The 15,000-nt window shown below is 43.1% G+C and overlaps 1 protein-coding gene and 5 non-coding genes across 7 annotated transcripts in view; 1 reads left to right on the plus strand and 5 right to left on the minus strand.

Annotated features, from left to right (window-relative positions):
• sipa1l1 (signal-induced proliferation-associated 1 like 1) overlaps positions 1-2,949 on the plus strand; it is a 78,011-nt gene extending 75,062 nt beyond the window's left edge. For both annotated transcript variants that reach the window (XM_063222814.1, XM_063222815.1), the window contains one exon: positions 1-2,949. This exon is cut by the window's left edge and continues 1,976 nt beyond it. The gene's annotated coding sequence lies outside the window, so the exon portion shown is untranslated.
• Positions 2,950-6,737: 3,788 nt separating this feature from the next.
• On the minus strand, positions 6,738-6,820 carry trnal-uaa (transfer RNA leucine (anticodon UAA)). The gene has a single exon. It is a non-coding gene; the product is annotated as a tRNA-Leu (tRNA).
• A 1,197-nt stretch (positions 6,821-8,017) lies between these two features.
• On the minus strand, positions 8,018-8,100 carry trnal-uaa (transfer RNA leucine (anticodon UAA)). The gene has a single exon. It is a non-coding gene; the product is annotated as a tRNA-Leu (tRNA).
• Positions 8,101-9,622: 1,522 nt separating this feature from the next.
• On the minus strand, positions 9,623-9,705 carry trnal-uaa (transfer RNA leucine (anticodon UAA)). The gene has a single exon. It is a non-coding gene; the product is annotated as a tRNA-Leu (tRNA).
• Positions 9,706-10,902: 1,197 nt separating this feature from the next.
• trnal-uaa (transfer RNA leucine (anticodon UAA)) lies at positions 10,903-10,985 on the minus strand. Its single transcript has one exon. It is a non-coding gene; the product is annotated as a tRNA-Leu (tRNA).
• A 1,958-nt stretch (positions 10,986-12,943) lies between these two features.
• trnal-uaa (transfer RNA leucine (anticodon UAA)) lies at positions 12,944-13,026 on the minus strand. Its single transcript has one exon. It is a non-coding gene; the product is annotated as a tRNA-Leu (tRNA).
• Positions 13,027-15,000: the final 1,974 nt, after the last annotated feature.

Consider the following 15,000-nt stretch of genomic DNA (forward strand, 5'->3'; position numbering starts at 1 on the left):
TCTGGGGTGCTTGGTCGACTACATGAAGGAGATTTTACAAAATAAACTTTACAGAGTGTTGTATCAGAGTGAGAATCAGAGGATTGTAGTGTAGGAAGGTACCCCACACACACACACACACACACACACACACGCACACGCACACGCACACACACACACACACACACACACACACACACACACACACACCTTGCCATTCTCCCCCTCTGTTTCCCTTTGAACGCTCCCACACACTTGGAAATTCCCTCTGAATGAAAGCATTTGGGCCTCTGTTTAACTGGTACCATGTGAAAAAACATGGAGAGTCCATGCTATTCTTTTTTTAGCCCCATAACAGACTAATAGAGACACGTCGCGCACACTCATACACACCTTTGTTTGGGGCTATGAATGTGGATCACAATGTGGATGGACAGAGACCCTGTTTGGGGAATATTTTCAAAATTGTAATTTATTTGTTGTGTATCATAAAAATGAATAAATAAGTGGCTCAATGTGTCCAGTTTAGGAACATGTTGATTATTAGAGGGGGGGTTTAAGATATAAGTTATATCTGTCTGATTTTAAATGGCTTTTAAAAATATTAAGCTTTTTGATTTTGTTGGTTTTTATTTAGGTTTATTTGTTTTGTTTTTACTTTACTTGGGAGATAAGCCCTGGTTGGAGCGGTTCTTTCTCTGCGATGTTTTTTTATTTGCTTTCGTGCTTTGTGGTAGACTTTTTGCCTGCTGTTGTGTTTGCTATCTAGTGCCATCTAGTGGTATGAAAAGTGAATAACTCCACTCCTCTGCAAAGCCCCATATCTGCTCTCCTCGGCAGCAAATTCTCCTCGTTGTGATGAAACAGCAGCTTTCAGTGAGCCTGTTAACCCCCCCATTGAAAATAGGATGTATTAGTGACTCGTCTACGCACATTACTGTGTTTCGGCGTGTGTGTGTGTGTGTGTCTGTGTGTGTGTCTGTGTGTGTGTCTATGTGTGTGTGAGTGTGAACAAACTCCACTTGGTACATGTGCAGACCTGCTCAGATTGCTCCTGGGAGGAGTGTGTGTGTGTGTGCGGTGTGTGAGATTACATGCAGCCTTCTACCCTTTGTGTGGCCCTTGTGCCATAGTCAACCATCTGAGGCCATTGTGTGACTTTCATAAGAGATGTGCGCAAAAGAGTTGCCCTCTACAGTGCAGTAGGTAGGTAGGTAGATAGGCCAGGTCGCCAGCAGGGGAGTATTCCAACAACCTGGCTTAGTAGCAAACCAGGGGTGAATTTCTCAAAACCAAAGTTGCTTACTATATTAGCTACTTTGTTGTTTTCAATGCATTTTCCCATTGGCAACTACCGAAGTTGCTAACAGGCTAACAACTTCTCTTTTGAGAAACTCACCCCAGGTGACGTTAACATTGAGGCTGTGGTAAATCATCTAATAGATGAAACCATCTAATAGAATACCATGTTCTTGGAATACTCCCCAGGTGTGAAATTCAGGTCCACTTCATCAGTGATGTGCCTAGCTCATTCTAAACCGACAGTAATATTCTCCTTGCCAAGCCAGATGTTTTTATGAGCTTTGTTTGTAATAAACAGGTGTGCCGACTGTACAGCACAATAATTGAGACTTTCAACCTTTCAATTCTCTGTTTTTATTTTATTTTTTAGCTTGGGGATCTGCAGTGAAACATCTATTTGTTTGTTCTTACATTGTAGGGAGAAAGGAAGAAATTGCACAGACATTAGGTTTAGTTGGATGACACGCGAGAGAGCGTTTGCGATGATTGGTTCTGTTCTAGGAATCGTGGGATACAGTGCGTACAGGAGGCCTATAGTGAACTTATTTTCGGCCAGTGAACAGGATACTAGCTTTCAAATCCCCAGTCTTCAAGTCAGACCTCATGCTTTGTCCAAAATACTAATTTGTTTGCACCATAGTCCACAACGTACTTAGAGCAGGGGGGTAATTCCAACAAACTGGCCCTGTAGTAAAATAGGTGAAGGTGACCTTGAGGTAGTGGTAAATCACCTAACAGAAGAGCCTGGAGTGCTCATGTTCTTGTCAAAATGACATCTGTGGGCTAATAGCAGGTTTACCTCTTCCTATAGGATAACTAAGCCAGGCTTACCATGTTCTTGGAATTGTCCCCAGGGGTTGTATTTTGTTTCCTATGTAGTGCACTGTGAAACGAGCAAGTGATCATTTCAGATTTAGAGACACAGTAGGCCAACTGCACCCAACTGTGCAGCGCACATGCACACTATACAGTCACAATGCATTCTGGTTAAAGGTTCCTAACCCAGAATGCCTTGTGATTTCGCAGTGCGCAACTGCGCATGCACGCTGTGCCGATTTTTACAGTCTGCACCATCTCGGACGAGCCCAATGGCTCCCACGCATTTACCCAGCATGCATTGCCTTGTTTTGGTCACCAATCAGGAAGTGAACTGGGTGAACTGCCTTAATGAATGAAGTATCTTGAAGTGTTATTGAAGTCAGCCCTTTGTAATCAAACCTGTCCACAAGTGAGCAAGTGTGTTAAGTCCTGTTACGGTTTATTCTCTTTTTTTATGTTTGAGTTTTTCTATTACTTTCCATGACATGCACATTTAAAAGTTAAGAGGTGTTCTATATTTAAAAAGAGTACTGTTTACGTATTCTGTCAGTTTAACATTGTAAAGTGTAGATTTCAAAAGAGACATGTTTATGGTGATTTACAGTATTAAAGTTTCTTATATAAACAAAAATAATGACTTCAGGTGCTGTAATTTTCCTTGTTTTGTACATTTTATTTCTCAAGTGATTGCAGATTGGAGTTCTATTTTTAGTTTAGGGTTTTCTTTCTTCATTTATTTAGTTTTTTTGTTATTTTTTTGTTTTGCTTTGTTTTTTACTTTGCTTGCCGCCTGCCGTGAGGTGTATACCCCTGTCATTGCTTACTGGGCTAATAAATTAATAAAATCAAAAATTAATTTATATGCCAACAGGTGATCTGACCTCAGGGTGCTTTGTCAGCTGAGAGAGAAAGTGTGTGTGTGTGTGTGTGTGTGTGTGTGTGTGTGTGTGTGTGTGTGTGTGTGTGTGCGTGTGTGTGTGTGCGTGTGCGTGTGTGCGTGTGCGTGTGCGCGTGTGCGTGTGCGTGTGCACGTGCACGTGTGCGTGTGCGCGCGCTTGCGTGTGTGCGCGCTTGCGTGTGTGTGTGCTTGCGTGTGCGGGCGTGCGTGTGCTGCCGTGTGTGTGTGTGTGCGTGTGCTTGTGAGAGAGAGACCACTCCCTGTTGTGATAGCTGTTCAATCCTTACTTACAGTATTTGTTGTGATGGTTGCCTTTTTCTTTTTTTACCCCAGGCCTTAATTTTGAGTTGGCTGTTATCGCCGAGGCATAATCATTCACTGCATGTGGTGAGAGATATGTAGAGTGTGGGCACAAGCATACTGAGACTGCCAAAGGGCTACACACACACACACACACACACACACACACGCACACACGCACACACACACACACACACGCACACACGCACACACCAGACATTGTCGACTGTGAAGAACACAACCAGACAATGATATGGCCAGTTGAAGGATTTTATGTTACTGTATGAACACATACAATAGGGATACTATTAGCCTACACTACTTACACAGAGGAAGGTGATTTATGCTATATTACATCCTGTAGCCAATTTGTATTATGATAACATGAGTGGACATAAAAACATTGCCTACTGACATTGGTAGCCTACATACTACACACTGTTCACGTTGATTTATAGGCAGATGCTCTGTCCACAATGGTGTCTTCTCCTTTCACACAACCATATTTGACAAACATCTACAAGTAGGCCTACTGGCCATTTTCTAGCCTTAATAGCTGCTGGGTTCATTGGGGGTGGTTGGTCTGGGCTCTAATAGCAATGGCATGTAGGGGGGATAGCCTAATTGTGCTGTGGGACGCTTGGGCACAGCAAGGCCCATAACAAATACATTATCTCTTTGCAGAGGAGGGAAGCACCATTATGGAAACCCTTTCAACTAACCCTCCACCCATCCATTATCTATGAGGTGAGGATGCGTCAGGGACGGACTAACTCCTTTGCTATTTTTTTCTGAATGTTGTGGTGGTTTATCGTAGGGGTGGGCGATATGACGATATTATATCGTGAATCGCGATATTGAGTAAAATATCGTCTCGAATCTGCCAAAGTGGAGAAATCGTATAGATCGTCTTGCAGTGAAGATGTTTATTATCAGTATCAGAGTGACGTTTTCTCACTTGTGTTGTTGTCTTCACTTTATTCTCTACATTATTGTATTCCACTTGTACACTTTATGAGAGTATCATCAGTGTGTTAACATTTTATTGACTGCAAATTACAAATTGCAAGTATATGAAAGTTGTTTTTTGTTGTTTTTATTTTTTGGATGGAAGATCGTGATAAAAAATCGATATCGTGATTTCATGTTAAAAAATCGTGATACAACATTTTTGCCATATCGCCCACCCCTAGTTTATCGGTAGCCATACTTGCTTCTATGGCACTTTGGCCTACAGTGTACAATCAGAGAGGGTTTATGTTAGAGTACACCGGCTGTGGTACAATCACCACCACCCACCCACTATCTAGATCAGCGCTCCTTGTATGGAAAGTGGATACTGGTAGGTTGACGTGAGCCCCTTTTCAGTCGAAGCCTTCATAGACCTCCTTTCTTATTTATGAACTGACTCATTATACTTTGGCTGTCTTTCTGCTCGTTGGCAGGTGGCCCGCCTTAACTATATTCTAGCAAACAAGCTTAATTGCTGTCTGCTTCCTCTTTGACCAAGACCTTGTTAACCAAGCGTTTCGTAAACATCTCAGCTCTACATAATGTAGGCCTATACCCACAGCCACCCTGGCGGCAACATCTTCTCGGTTCAGCGGGGTAAGTCGTGAAGGATATATCTCAAGTTCACCCTGCCTTCAGAGGACTTTGCCTTTCGCTGTGGAAGCAAATTACGATTCACTCAACGCCATTGGGGCGGGTGATGGGAGTGCGCGAGCGAGCATGGACTGTGAACGCAGGGTCACGGATGTGCATTAAAAAATAATCGCCCAGAATGAATTATGAATGGACGCCCACATTACTGATGGAATAGGGAGTTCACAGAATATCATTTTCATCCTGTAACTTTGAGTTCTCTCTCTCTCTTCCCCTGCCAAATTAATTATGGAAAAATCCATATGCAATCTCATGACTTTTCAGAGAGTCTCATTTAAAAGAAGCCAATTTCATCTGTCTTTTGTATCCTTGATGGAACCACTAATGCGATTTTATCATTTCCCCCACCGAATCATAGATCTCATTTGGAAAATACACATTCCCACTCCCACAGATAAGTAGGCTATGCCACAATGAAGGGATACATTTTCCATGCTTTGTTCATTTCTGTGGTAAAGAAGACAAACGAAGTGGCTAAATCCTCTCGTTTCTTCTTTCCTGTGCTCTAGAAACGGTAGGCCTATAGAGCAGTAATGCGTTCCCCTACGTATGTAGAAGACAATCTGTGCATGTTCAGCGAGGGAGCTGGCCAAGGTCCTGAAACGTCTTAACTGTTTTCCATTTGCATCTCCTGCTCCCCTTCAATACAACGGGGTCAGCCAACAAGAAAGAGGTGAGTCCATTAGACACCCTATAGCCCCTCCATACATGAATAAGCATTTGGTCAGAGTGCTGAAGCAGATCTTTCTATAAGCTACGGGGGTCACAGATTTTCCCGAATTCCTGGCAAGCATGAGGAATGAGCTTCCTGGCCACTTTCGTCAAAGATTAAGGAAAGCACTTAAGCTCTTTCTGGAAGGCATGTGAAGATTAGACATGTAGGCCTAATTGTCCCTTTACTCTGTACTACAGGGACAGGTAATCTGACTTGAGCAAAGGGACACCCCACATTTCATTTAATCTATAATGTGATCGTCAGTGGGATCTTGGGACGTGTGAAGCAGTGCCTAGTTTTTTCCCCCTGCAAATGAATAATGATTTGAATTAATCTATAGATAATACTCTTGGCACTGTGATTATACTAAAAGTAATCAGTTGGATTAATTAATCCAGTTAGGTACTGCACAGCTTTAGATCTTAAACAATTTCTGTTGCTCAGCAAAGAGCAATGCTGTACAGACACGATAGAAAGTGTCACTCACTTGGGCCCATTTTTTCTGCCTTTGGAAGCATTGCATTTGCCCTGTGACATTACTCAGGCATAGAGCTTGCTCAGGTACAGTTTTAGTTCCGTCAGGCTGGGGAACTCCACCCACTTTGTCTGGAACCAGTCCATTTTGAGCATCTCCAATGGTCCTGGGTAGAGGTGTGTTCAAGGCAGTGACGTGGTTTAAGCAGATACGTTCTATTGGGACTAAGAAAATGTTTGGTTTAAACTTTGGCTCAGCCTTTTCTGCCCTCGACCAGTAGCAAACCAAGGGAGGTGGGTCAACCATGCCGTTTGAAAAAGTTAGTTGTTATGCTCTTGGTCAGACGAAGTCTCGAAGAGATTTGAATGCCTTGATAATCAGGCTAATGCATGTAATCATCAGCGTTAATGGGTATCTGGTCATGGTTCCTGTAGTTGCTTCCTTTTGACCCCACTTGAGGTTTGGTGGACCATGAAATGGTATCAACATCAGGGACTACATCATGGAATCATGACTGAATTAGATTTTGTTGATAATGCTGATTTGGTAATCTTCTGTAACTCCTAATTCCACATTCAGACATCTACCAGGAGTGGGGTTCGAACCCACGAGGACATATGTCCATTGGATCTTAAGTCCAACACCTTAACCACTTGGCCATCCTGGTACTCTTCCATCACCTTGCCAGTGAGAGAACCTAAAACTTCAATAGTAATAAAACTAAAATTTCCATCATAGAAGCTGACTGTTTTCTACCCTCAGTTTTAAATGTTTAGTGTTCACGATGTACACAATTATCCAGTGTGCAACACATAATTACTATGGAATACTGACAGTATTGTGGATAATCAAGGGAAGGGGAGCATGCGGCCTCAATAGCATCACTACAGCACGTGATTCAACACCACTTTGTGGAAGACCACCACATGATCCTATGTATACATTACTACATTTTGGAACACATGAATTTGAGCCATAGAGTTTTGTACCATCAGGTTTCTATTTGTGTCCAGTGACTCCGCTGTGTTTTTCAGTGAGTTTGCACTCAACATACTATGTTTATTGAGCGTTTTGGTTATTGCTTCACAATGTCCATCCCTTCCTGTGTCCTCAGTACGTGCTGTGGAATTCATGTGATGAATTTAAGCATTTGACCAGTCAGCCATCTGGTACTCTGATCACTGCGCTTCATGAGAGAAACAATGATTGTAATCACTACATTATCTGTTATTATGAGGCCCTTTGAACTAGTAAATGAATGGCTATCTGATCTAACTATTTTCAGGGTTTCCCCCAGCCCTTTCTCCAGCTTGTAACCTTGACAACAAAGACCTTCCACTCTCACTCCACCTTGGATGGTGTGATGTGGCCTCTTGATGCGTTTCAGCCAGTTCACTCAGACTGTTGGTGTGTGTGCTCCAGCATTGCAATTGGTTAGCGCAAGGTACTTATAAGACAGTTCCTGATTAGCAATGCTGAGGTTGTGGGTTTGAGCGAGCCTCACCTGGACTATCCAAAGTTTGGATGTGCTGTAGGGCAATGAAGTCATGTTGTTGTTCTGTCTGCACTTATAATAGAGATAGTATTTGCACTATAGATAATTGTGTCTAATTTACTGGCTATACACAACTCCTTCTGAAAAAGGGACTTCAACTCTCTGTAGTGGCCATGAATATAACTACCAGCATTAATGGGTACTTGGTCATGGTTCCAGCAATTGCTGCCTTTGACCCCACTTGAGGTTTGGTTGACCATGAAACGGTGTCAATATTGAGGATTACATCATGGAATCTTTGTCATGATAGAATTAGATTTTGTTTGTATGCTAGTTTGATAATCTTCAGTAACTCCTCATTAAGACATTTACCAGGAGTGGGGCTCGAACCCACGAGGACATATGTCCATTGGATCTTAAGTCCAACGCCTTAACCACTCGGCCATCCTGGTGCTGTTTCATCATGTCGCCAATGAGATAATTTAAAAATTGAATGGTAAAAAAAAAAATCAGTTATAAATGTTTAGTGTTCACGATGTACACTCATATTCAGTGTGAGACACATAATTACCGTGGACTACTGTCAGTATTGTGGATAATCATGGGAAGGGGAGCATGCAGCTTAAATAGCATCACTACAGCACGTGATTCAACACCACTTCGTGGAAGACAACCACATGATCCTATGTACATTACTACATTTTGGAACACAAGAATTTGAGCCATAGAGTTTTGTACCATCAGGTTACTATTTGTGTCCATACACCACACCCCTGTGTTGTTTAGTGGGTTTGCACTCAGCGTAGGTCTATTGACCTTTTTAGTTATTGTTTCACAATGTCCATCCCTTGCTGTGTCTTCATTACATGAAATCCATGTGATGAATTTAAGAATTTGACTAGTCAGCCATCCTGGTACTCTTTGATCACTGTGCTTCATGAGTGAAACAATGATTGTTATTCACTACTGTATCCAACATCTCTCTCCAAGTTTTGCCCAGCAGAGACATGCTGGTCATGCCCACTGGGATACGAATCCCTGACTTACACCATTGTAAGTCTCTCTCCAGGTTTTGCCCAACGGAGACATGTCAGGTCTTCCCCACTGGCGATATACTTACCAGGATGGAAACTCCTGACTTATTGTGTACACCATTGTAAGTCTCTTTCCAAGTTTTGCCCCATGGAAACATACTACTTCTGTCCACCAGGATACAAACTCCTGACTTAGACCATTGTAAATTGCTCTCTCCAAGTTTCGGCCAATGGAGACATGCTAACTGGGATATGACTTCCACCATTGTAAATCTCTCTTTCTCTCCCCACAGTCATGCCAGTCCTGCCCACTGTCGATGTAACACCCAGGATACGAACCTCAGCCTTACACCCTTGTAAGTCTCTCTACGTTTTGCCCAACAGAGACATGTCAGTTCTGCTCATGATCGCCACACTTTCACTATTGGAAGTCCACTCCCCCACATGTTTTGCCCAACAGTGATACAAACCCCTGACTTACAACATCGTAAGTCTCTCTTAGTTTTGCCCAACGGAGATATGCCAGTGCTGCTTAGCAGGGATATGCCACCTGGGATTTGAACCCCACACTTAAACTGCTGTAAGTCACTGTCACCAAGTTCTGTCATACCAGTGTTGTCCCATAGCGACATGTCATCTGGGATTTGAACCCCTGATTTGCACTTCTGTAAGTTGCTCTCCCCCAGTTTTGCCCAATGGAGACATATCACCAGCGATATACCACCTGGGATTTGAACCCCTGACTTACACCATTGCAGTCAATTATGCATACCACTACGCCACACTCTCAGGACACAAGAGATTGAGTATTGAGGACACTTGAGTTTTGGCAGACCATGAAATGGTATCAACATTGGGGACTGCATCATGGAGTCTTCGTCATGATTGATTTTGTTGGTGTGTTAGGCTTCAGTAACTCATCATTCCCCATTAAGACATCTACCAGGAGTGGGGTTCGAACCCAGAAGGACATTTGTCCGTTGGATCTTAATTCCAATGCCTTAACCACTCGGCCATCCTGGTGCTGTTTCACCACTTCATCAGTGAGTCTAAAAATTGAATGATAAAAAAACTATAATTTCCATCATAGACAGTGACTGCTTTCTACCCTGTTTTAAATGTTTAGTGTTCACAATGTACACACTTATCCAGTGTGAGACACATAATTACCATGGACTACTGTCAGTATTGTGGATAATCATGGGAAGGGGAGCATGCAGCCTCAATAGCATCACTACAGCACGTGATTCAACACCACTTCATGGAAGACCACCACATGATCCTATGTATACATTACTACATTTTGGAACACAAGAATTTGAGCCATACTGTAGAGTTTTGTACCATCAGGTTTCTATTTGTGTCCAGTGACTCTGCTGTGTTTTTCAGTGAGTTTGCACTCAACATACTATGTCTATTGAGGCTTTTGGTTATTGTTTCACAATGTCCATCCCTTCCTGTGTCCTCAGTACGTGCTATGGAATTCATGTGATGAATTTAAGCATTTGACCAGTCAGCCATCTGGTACTCTGATCACTGCGCTTCATGAGAGAAACAATGATTGTAATCACTACATTATCCGTTATTATGAGGCCCTTTGAACCAGTAAATTAATGGCTATCTGATCTAACTATTTTCAGGGTTTCCCCCAGCCCTTTCTCTAGCTGTAACCTTGACAACAAAGACCTTCCACTCTCACTGCACCTTGGATGGTGTGATGTGGCCTCTTGATGAGTTTCAGCCAGTTCACTCAGACTGTTGGTGTGTGTGCTCCAGCATTGAAATTGGTTAGTGCAAGGTACTTATAAGACAGCTCCTGATTAGCAATGCTGAGGTTGTGGGTTTGAGCGAGCCTCACCTGGACTATCCAAAGTTTGGATGTGCTGTAGGGCAATGAAGTCATGTTGGTGTTCTGTCTGCACTTATAATAGAAAATGTATTTGCACTATAGATAATTGTGTCTAATCTACTGGCTATAAAACAACTCCTTCTGAAAAAGGGACTTCAACTCTCTGTAGTGGCCATGAATATAACTACCAGCATTAATGGGTACCTGGTCATGGTTCCAGCAATTGCTTCCTTTTGACCCCACTTGAGGTTTGGTGGACCATGAAACGGTGTCAACATTGGGGACTACATCATGGAATCTTGGTCATGATGGAATTAGATTTTGTTTATATACTAATTTGATAATCTTCAGTAGCTCCTCATTAAGACATTTACCAGGAGTTGGGTTCGAACCCACGAGGACATATGTCCATTGGCTCTTAAATCCAACGCCTTAACCACTCGGCCATCCTGGTGCTGTTTCATCATGTCGCCAATGAGATAATTTAAAAATTGAATGGTAAAAAAAAAAAAATTCCATCATAGAAGGTGACTTTTCTACCTTCAGTTATAAATGTTTAGTGTTCACGATGTACACACATATTCAGTTAGCGACACATAATTACCATGTACTACTGACAGTATTGTGGATAATCATGGGAAGGGGAGCATGCAGCCTCAATAGCATCACTACAGCATGTGATTCAACACCACTTCATGGAAGACCACCACATGATCCTATGTATACATTACTACATTTTGGAACACAAGAATTTGAGCCATTGAGTTTTGTACCATCAGGTTCCTATTTGTGTCCAGTGACTCTATACACCACACCACTGTGTTGTTCAGTGGGTTTGCACTCAACATAGGTCTAATGACCTTTTTAGTTATTGTTTCACAATGTCCATACCTTGCTGTGTCTTCATTACATGAAATTCATGTGATGAATTTAAGCATTTGACTAGTCAGCCATCCTGGTACTCTTTGATCACTGTGCTTCATGAGTGAAACAATAGGTGCGATCAAGTTGTCGTCAATGCATGCATGCGCATTTAGACAGCAATGCACTCTGGATGAAAATGCTGCATGACGGTTAGATTTCCCCTTCAACGCTCGTCTGCGGACTGCCTCCGAGGTCACGCGCCCATGAACTGGTTGGTCAACATCTCACTCACCTGTGTATATGGGTCTTGTCTCACACCTCTACACAAGTTTGCGCAGGTCCCCACTTCAGCTCCTCCTCACTGCCTGTCCCCCACTTCTCACACGTGGTGTGTTAGTAGAGCAAACCGGTGTGAGCTCATCGTCTCATTCATATTTGTGGTCGACTGTAAATGCGCTGTATTTAATAACACCCACATCGTGACAAGTTCTCGCTCACATGCTTCGTCAATGTTGGTCGACAGCAACAAAGTCGTATTCACCTACTGATTGTTATTCACTACTGTATCCAACATCACTCTCCAAGTTTTGCCCAGCAGAGACATGCTGGTTCTGCCCACTGGGATACGAATCCCTGACTTACACCATTGTAAGTCTCTCTCCAGGTTTTGCCCAACGTAGACATGTCAGGTCTTCCCACTGGCGATATACTTACCAGGATGGAAACTCCTGACTTATTGTGTACACCATTGTAAGTCTCTTTCCAAGTTTTGCCCCATGGAGACATATTACTTCTGCCCACCAGGATACAAACCCCTGACTTAGACCATTGTAAGTTGCTCTCTCCAAGTTTTGGCCAATGGAGACATGCTAACTGGGATATGACTTCCACCATTGTAAATCTCTCTTTCTCTCCCCACAGAGTCCTGCCAGTCCTGCCCACTGTCGATGTAACACCCAGGATACGAACCTCAGCCTTACACCCTTGTAAGTCTCTCTACGCTTTGCCCAACGGAGACATGTCAGTTCTGCTCATGGTCCCCTCACTTTCACTATTGGAAGTCCACTCCCCCACATGTTTTGCAAACCCCTGACTGACAACATCGCAAGTCTCTCTTAGTTTTGCCCAACGGAGATATGCCAGTGCTGCTTAGCAGTGATATGCCACCTGGGACTTGAACCCCACACTTAAACTGCTGTAAGTCGCTGTCACCAAGTTCTGTCATACCAGTGTTGTCCCATAGCGACATGTCACCTGGGATTTGAACCCCTGATTTGCACTCCCCCAGTTTTGCCCAACGGAGACGTGTCACTAGCGATATACCACCTGGGATTTGAACCCCTGACTTACACCATTGCAGTCAACTATGCATACCACTACGCCACACTCTCAGGACACAAATGATTGAGTATTGAGGACACTTGGGTTTTGGCAGACGATCAAATGGTATCAACATTGGGGACTGCATCATGGAATCTTTGTCATGGTTGAATTTGGTTTTGTTGGTGTGTTACACTTCAGTAACTTATCATTCCCCATTAAGACATCAACCAGGAGTGGAGTTCGAACCCACAAACACATTTGTCCATTGGATCTTAAATCCAACGCCTTAACCACTCAGCCATCCTGGTGCTGTTTCATCGCCTCATCAGTGAGTCTAAACATTGAATGGTAAAAAAAACCTATAATTTCCATCATAGACAGTGACTGCTTTCTACCCTGTTTTAAATGTTTAGTGTTCACAATGTACACACTCATCCAGTGTGAGACACATACTTACCATGGACTACTGTCAGTATTGTGGATAATCATGGGTTGGGGAGCATGCAGCCTCAATAGCGTCACTACAGCACGTGATTCAACACCACTTCGTGGAAGACCACCACATGATCCTATGTACATTACTACATTTTGGAACACAAGAATTTGAGCCATAGAGTTTTGTACCATCAGATTTCTTTGTGTCCAGTGACTCTATACACCACACCACTGTGTTGTTCAGTGGGTTTGCACTCAACGTAGGTCTATTGACCTTTTTAGTTATTGTTTCACAATGTCCATCCCTTGCCGTGTGTCTTCATTACATGAGTGAAACAATGACTAATCACTGTATCCAACATCTCTCCAAGTTTTGCCCAGCAGAGACATGCTGGTTCTGCCCACTGGAGATATGCCACCTGGGATACGAATCCCTGACTTACACCATTGTAAGTCTCTTTCCAGGTTTTGCCCAACAGAGACATGTCAGGTCTGCCCACCAGCGATATACTAACCAGGATACAAACTCCTGATTTATCGTACACCATTGTAAGTCTCTTTCCAAGTTTTGCCCCATGCAGACATACTACTTCTGCCCACCAGGATACAAATCTCAGCCTTACACCATTGTAAGTTGCTCTGTCCAAGTTTTGGCCAATGGAGACATGCCAACCAGGTGCCAGTTCTGCCCACTGGGATATGATCCCCTGACTTACACCATTGGAAGTCTCTCTTCACTCCCCCACATGTTTTGCCCAACGGTGATATGGCAACCAGGATAGAAATCCCTGACTTTGACCATTGTAAGTCTCTCTCAGTTTAGCCCAATGGCACCAGTTCTGCCCAACAGTGATATGCCAACTGGGATACAAACCCCTGACTCTCTTAGTCTTGCCCAACAGAGACATGCCAGTGTTGCTTACTGGTGATATGGCACCTGGGATTTGAACCCCACTTGTCAGTCACTGCTCCCAAGTTCTGTCCTACAGAGACATGCTAGTGTTGTCCCATGGAGACATGTCATCTGGGATTTGAACCCCTGATTTGCTTTTGTCTTTGCTTTGCTTTCGTCTCTCCAAGTTTTGCCCAATGGAGACATGTCACCGGCGATATGCCACCCGGGATTTGAACCCCGGACTCATGCCATGGCAGTGAATTGTGCATACCACTACACCACACTCTCAGGACACAGAGATGTAAACAATGCTTGACTACGATATAACCAATGACTAGCAAATGCTTAGGAAGGAGTCATGGTTAAATGTTACCAACACAGGATCTTGTCTTTAACCAAACAGTTGTAACTTGGTAACTATGGCATCTATCTACCATATGAGACTTTAGATGTGAAGTTGAAAACTGGAGTCATCATAGAGTAGTGGTTAAGTGTCTGGGCTTGTGTTGTGAAGATTGCCCGTTCAATCCCCAATTTTGAGATGGCAGTGTTATTACGTAATGCATTGTAACAACACACCACAAACTTGATCCAACCAGTGCAGAGTCAGCTGATCACAAGACAAGTACACAGGTCTATTGGTCACTCAGATAATTTACCTCTTTTGGAGGGAAGCTGTGTGTCTTTAACTTTAACTTTTACTTTGACTTTTACTGGTTTTTGACACACAAACACAAACAGGACGGAAAGTGACGAAGACATTCTTCTACTCACTTGAACTGCACCCTCACAGGGCTCTGATGTAGCAGAAAAGTGTGAATGTAGCACATCTTGAAAAACCAACCAAAAAAACAACCAACCAACCACGATGTGTGTGCCTATGCAAGGCAACATACTGCAATTCCCTGGTGTAATGTAGTGTGAAGTTATTTAATGGTGATATGTGTACAGT

The sequence above is a fragment of the Engraulis encrasicolus genome, chromosome 18, assembly GCF_034702125.1.
Source record: "Engraulis encrasicolus isolate BLACKSEA-1 chromosome 18, IST_EnEncr_1.0, whole genome shotgun sequence".
Classification (NCBI taxonomy): Eukaryota; Metazoa; Chordata; class Actinopteri; order Clupeiformes; family Engraulidae; genus Engraulis; species Engraulis encrasicolus.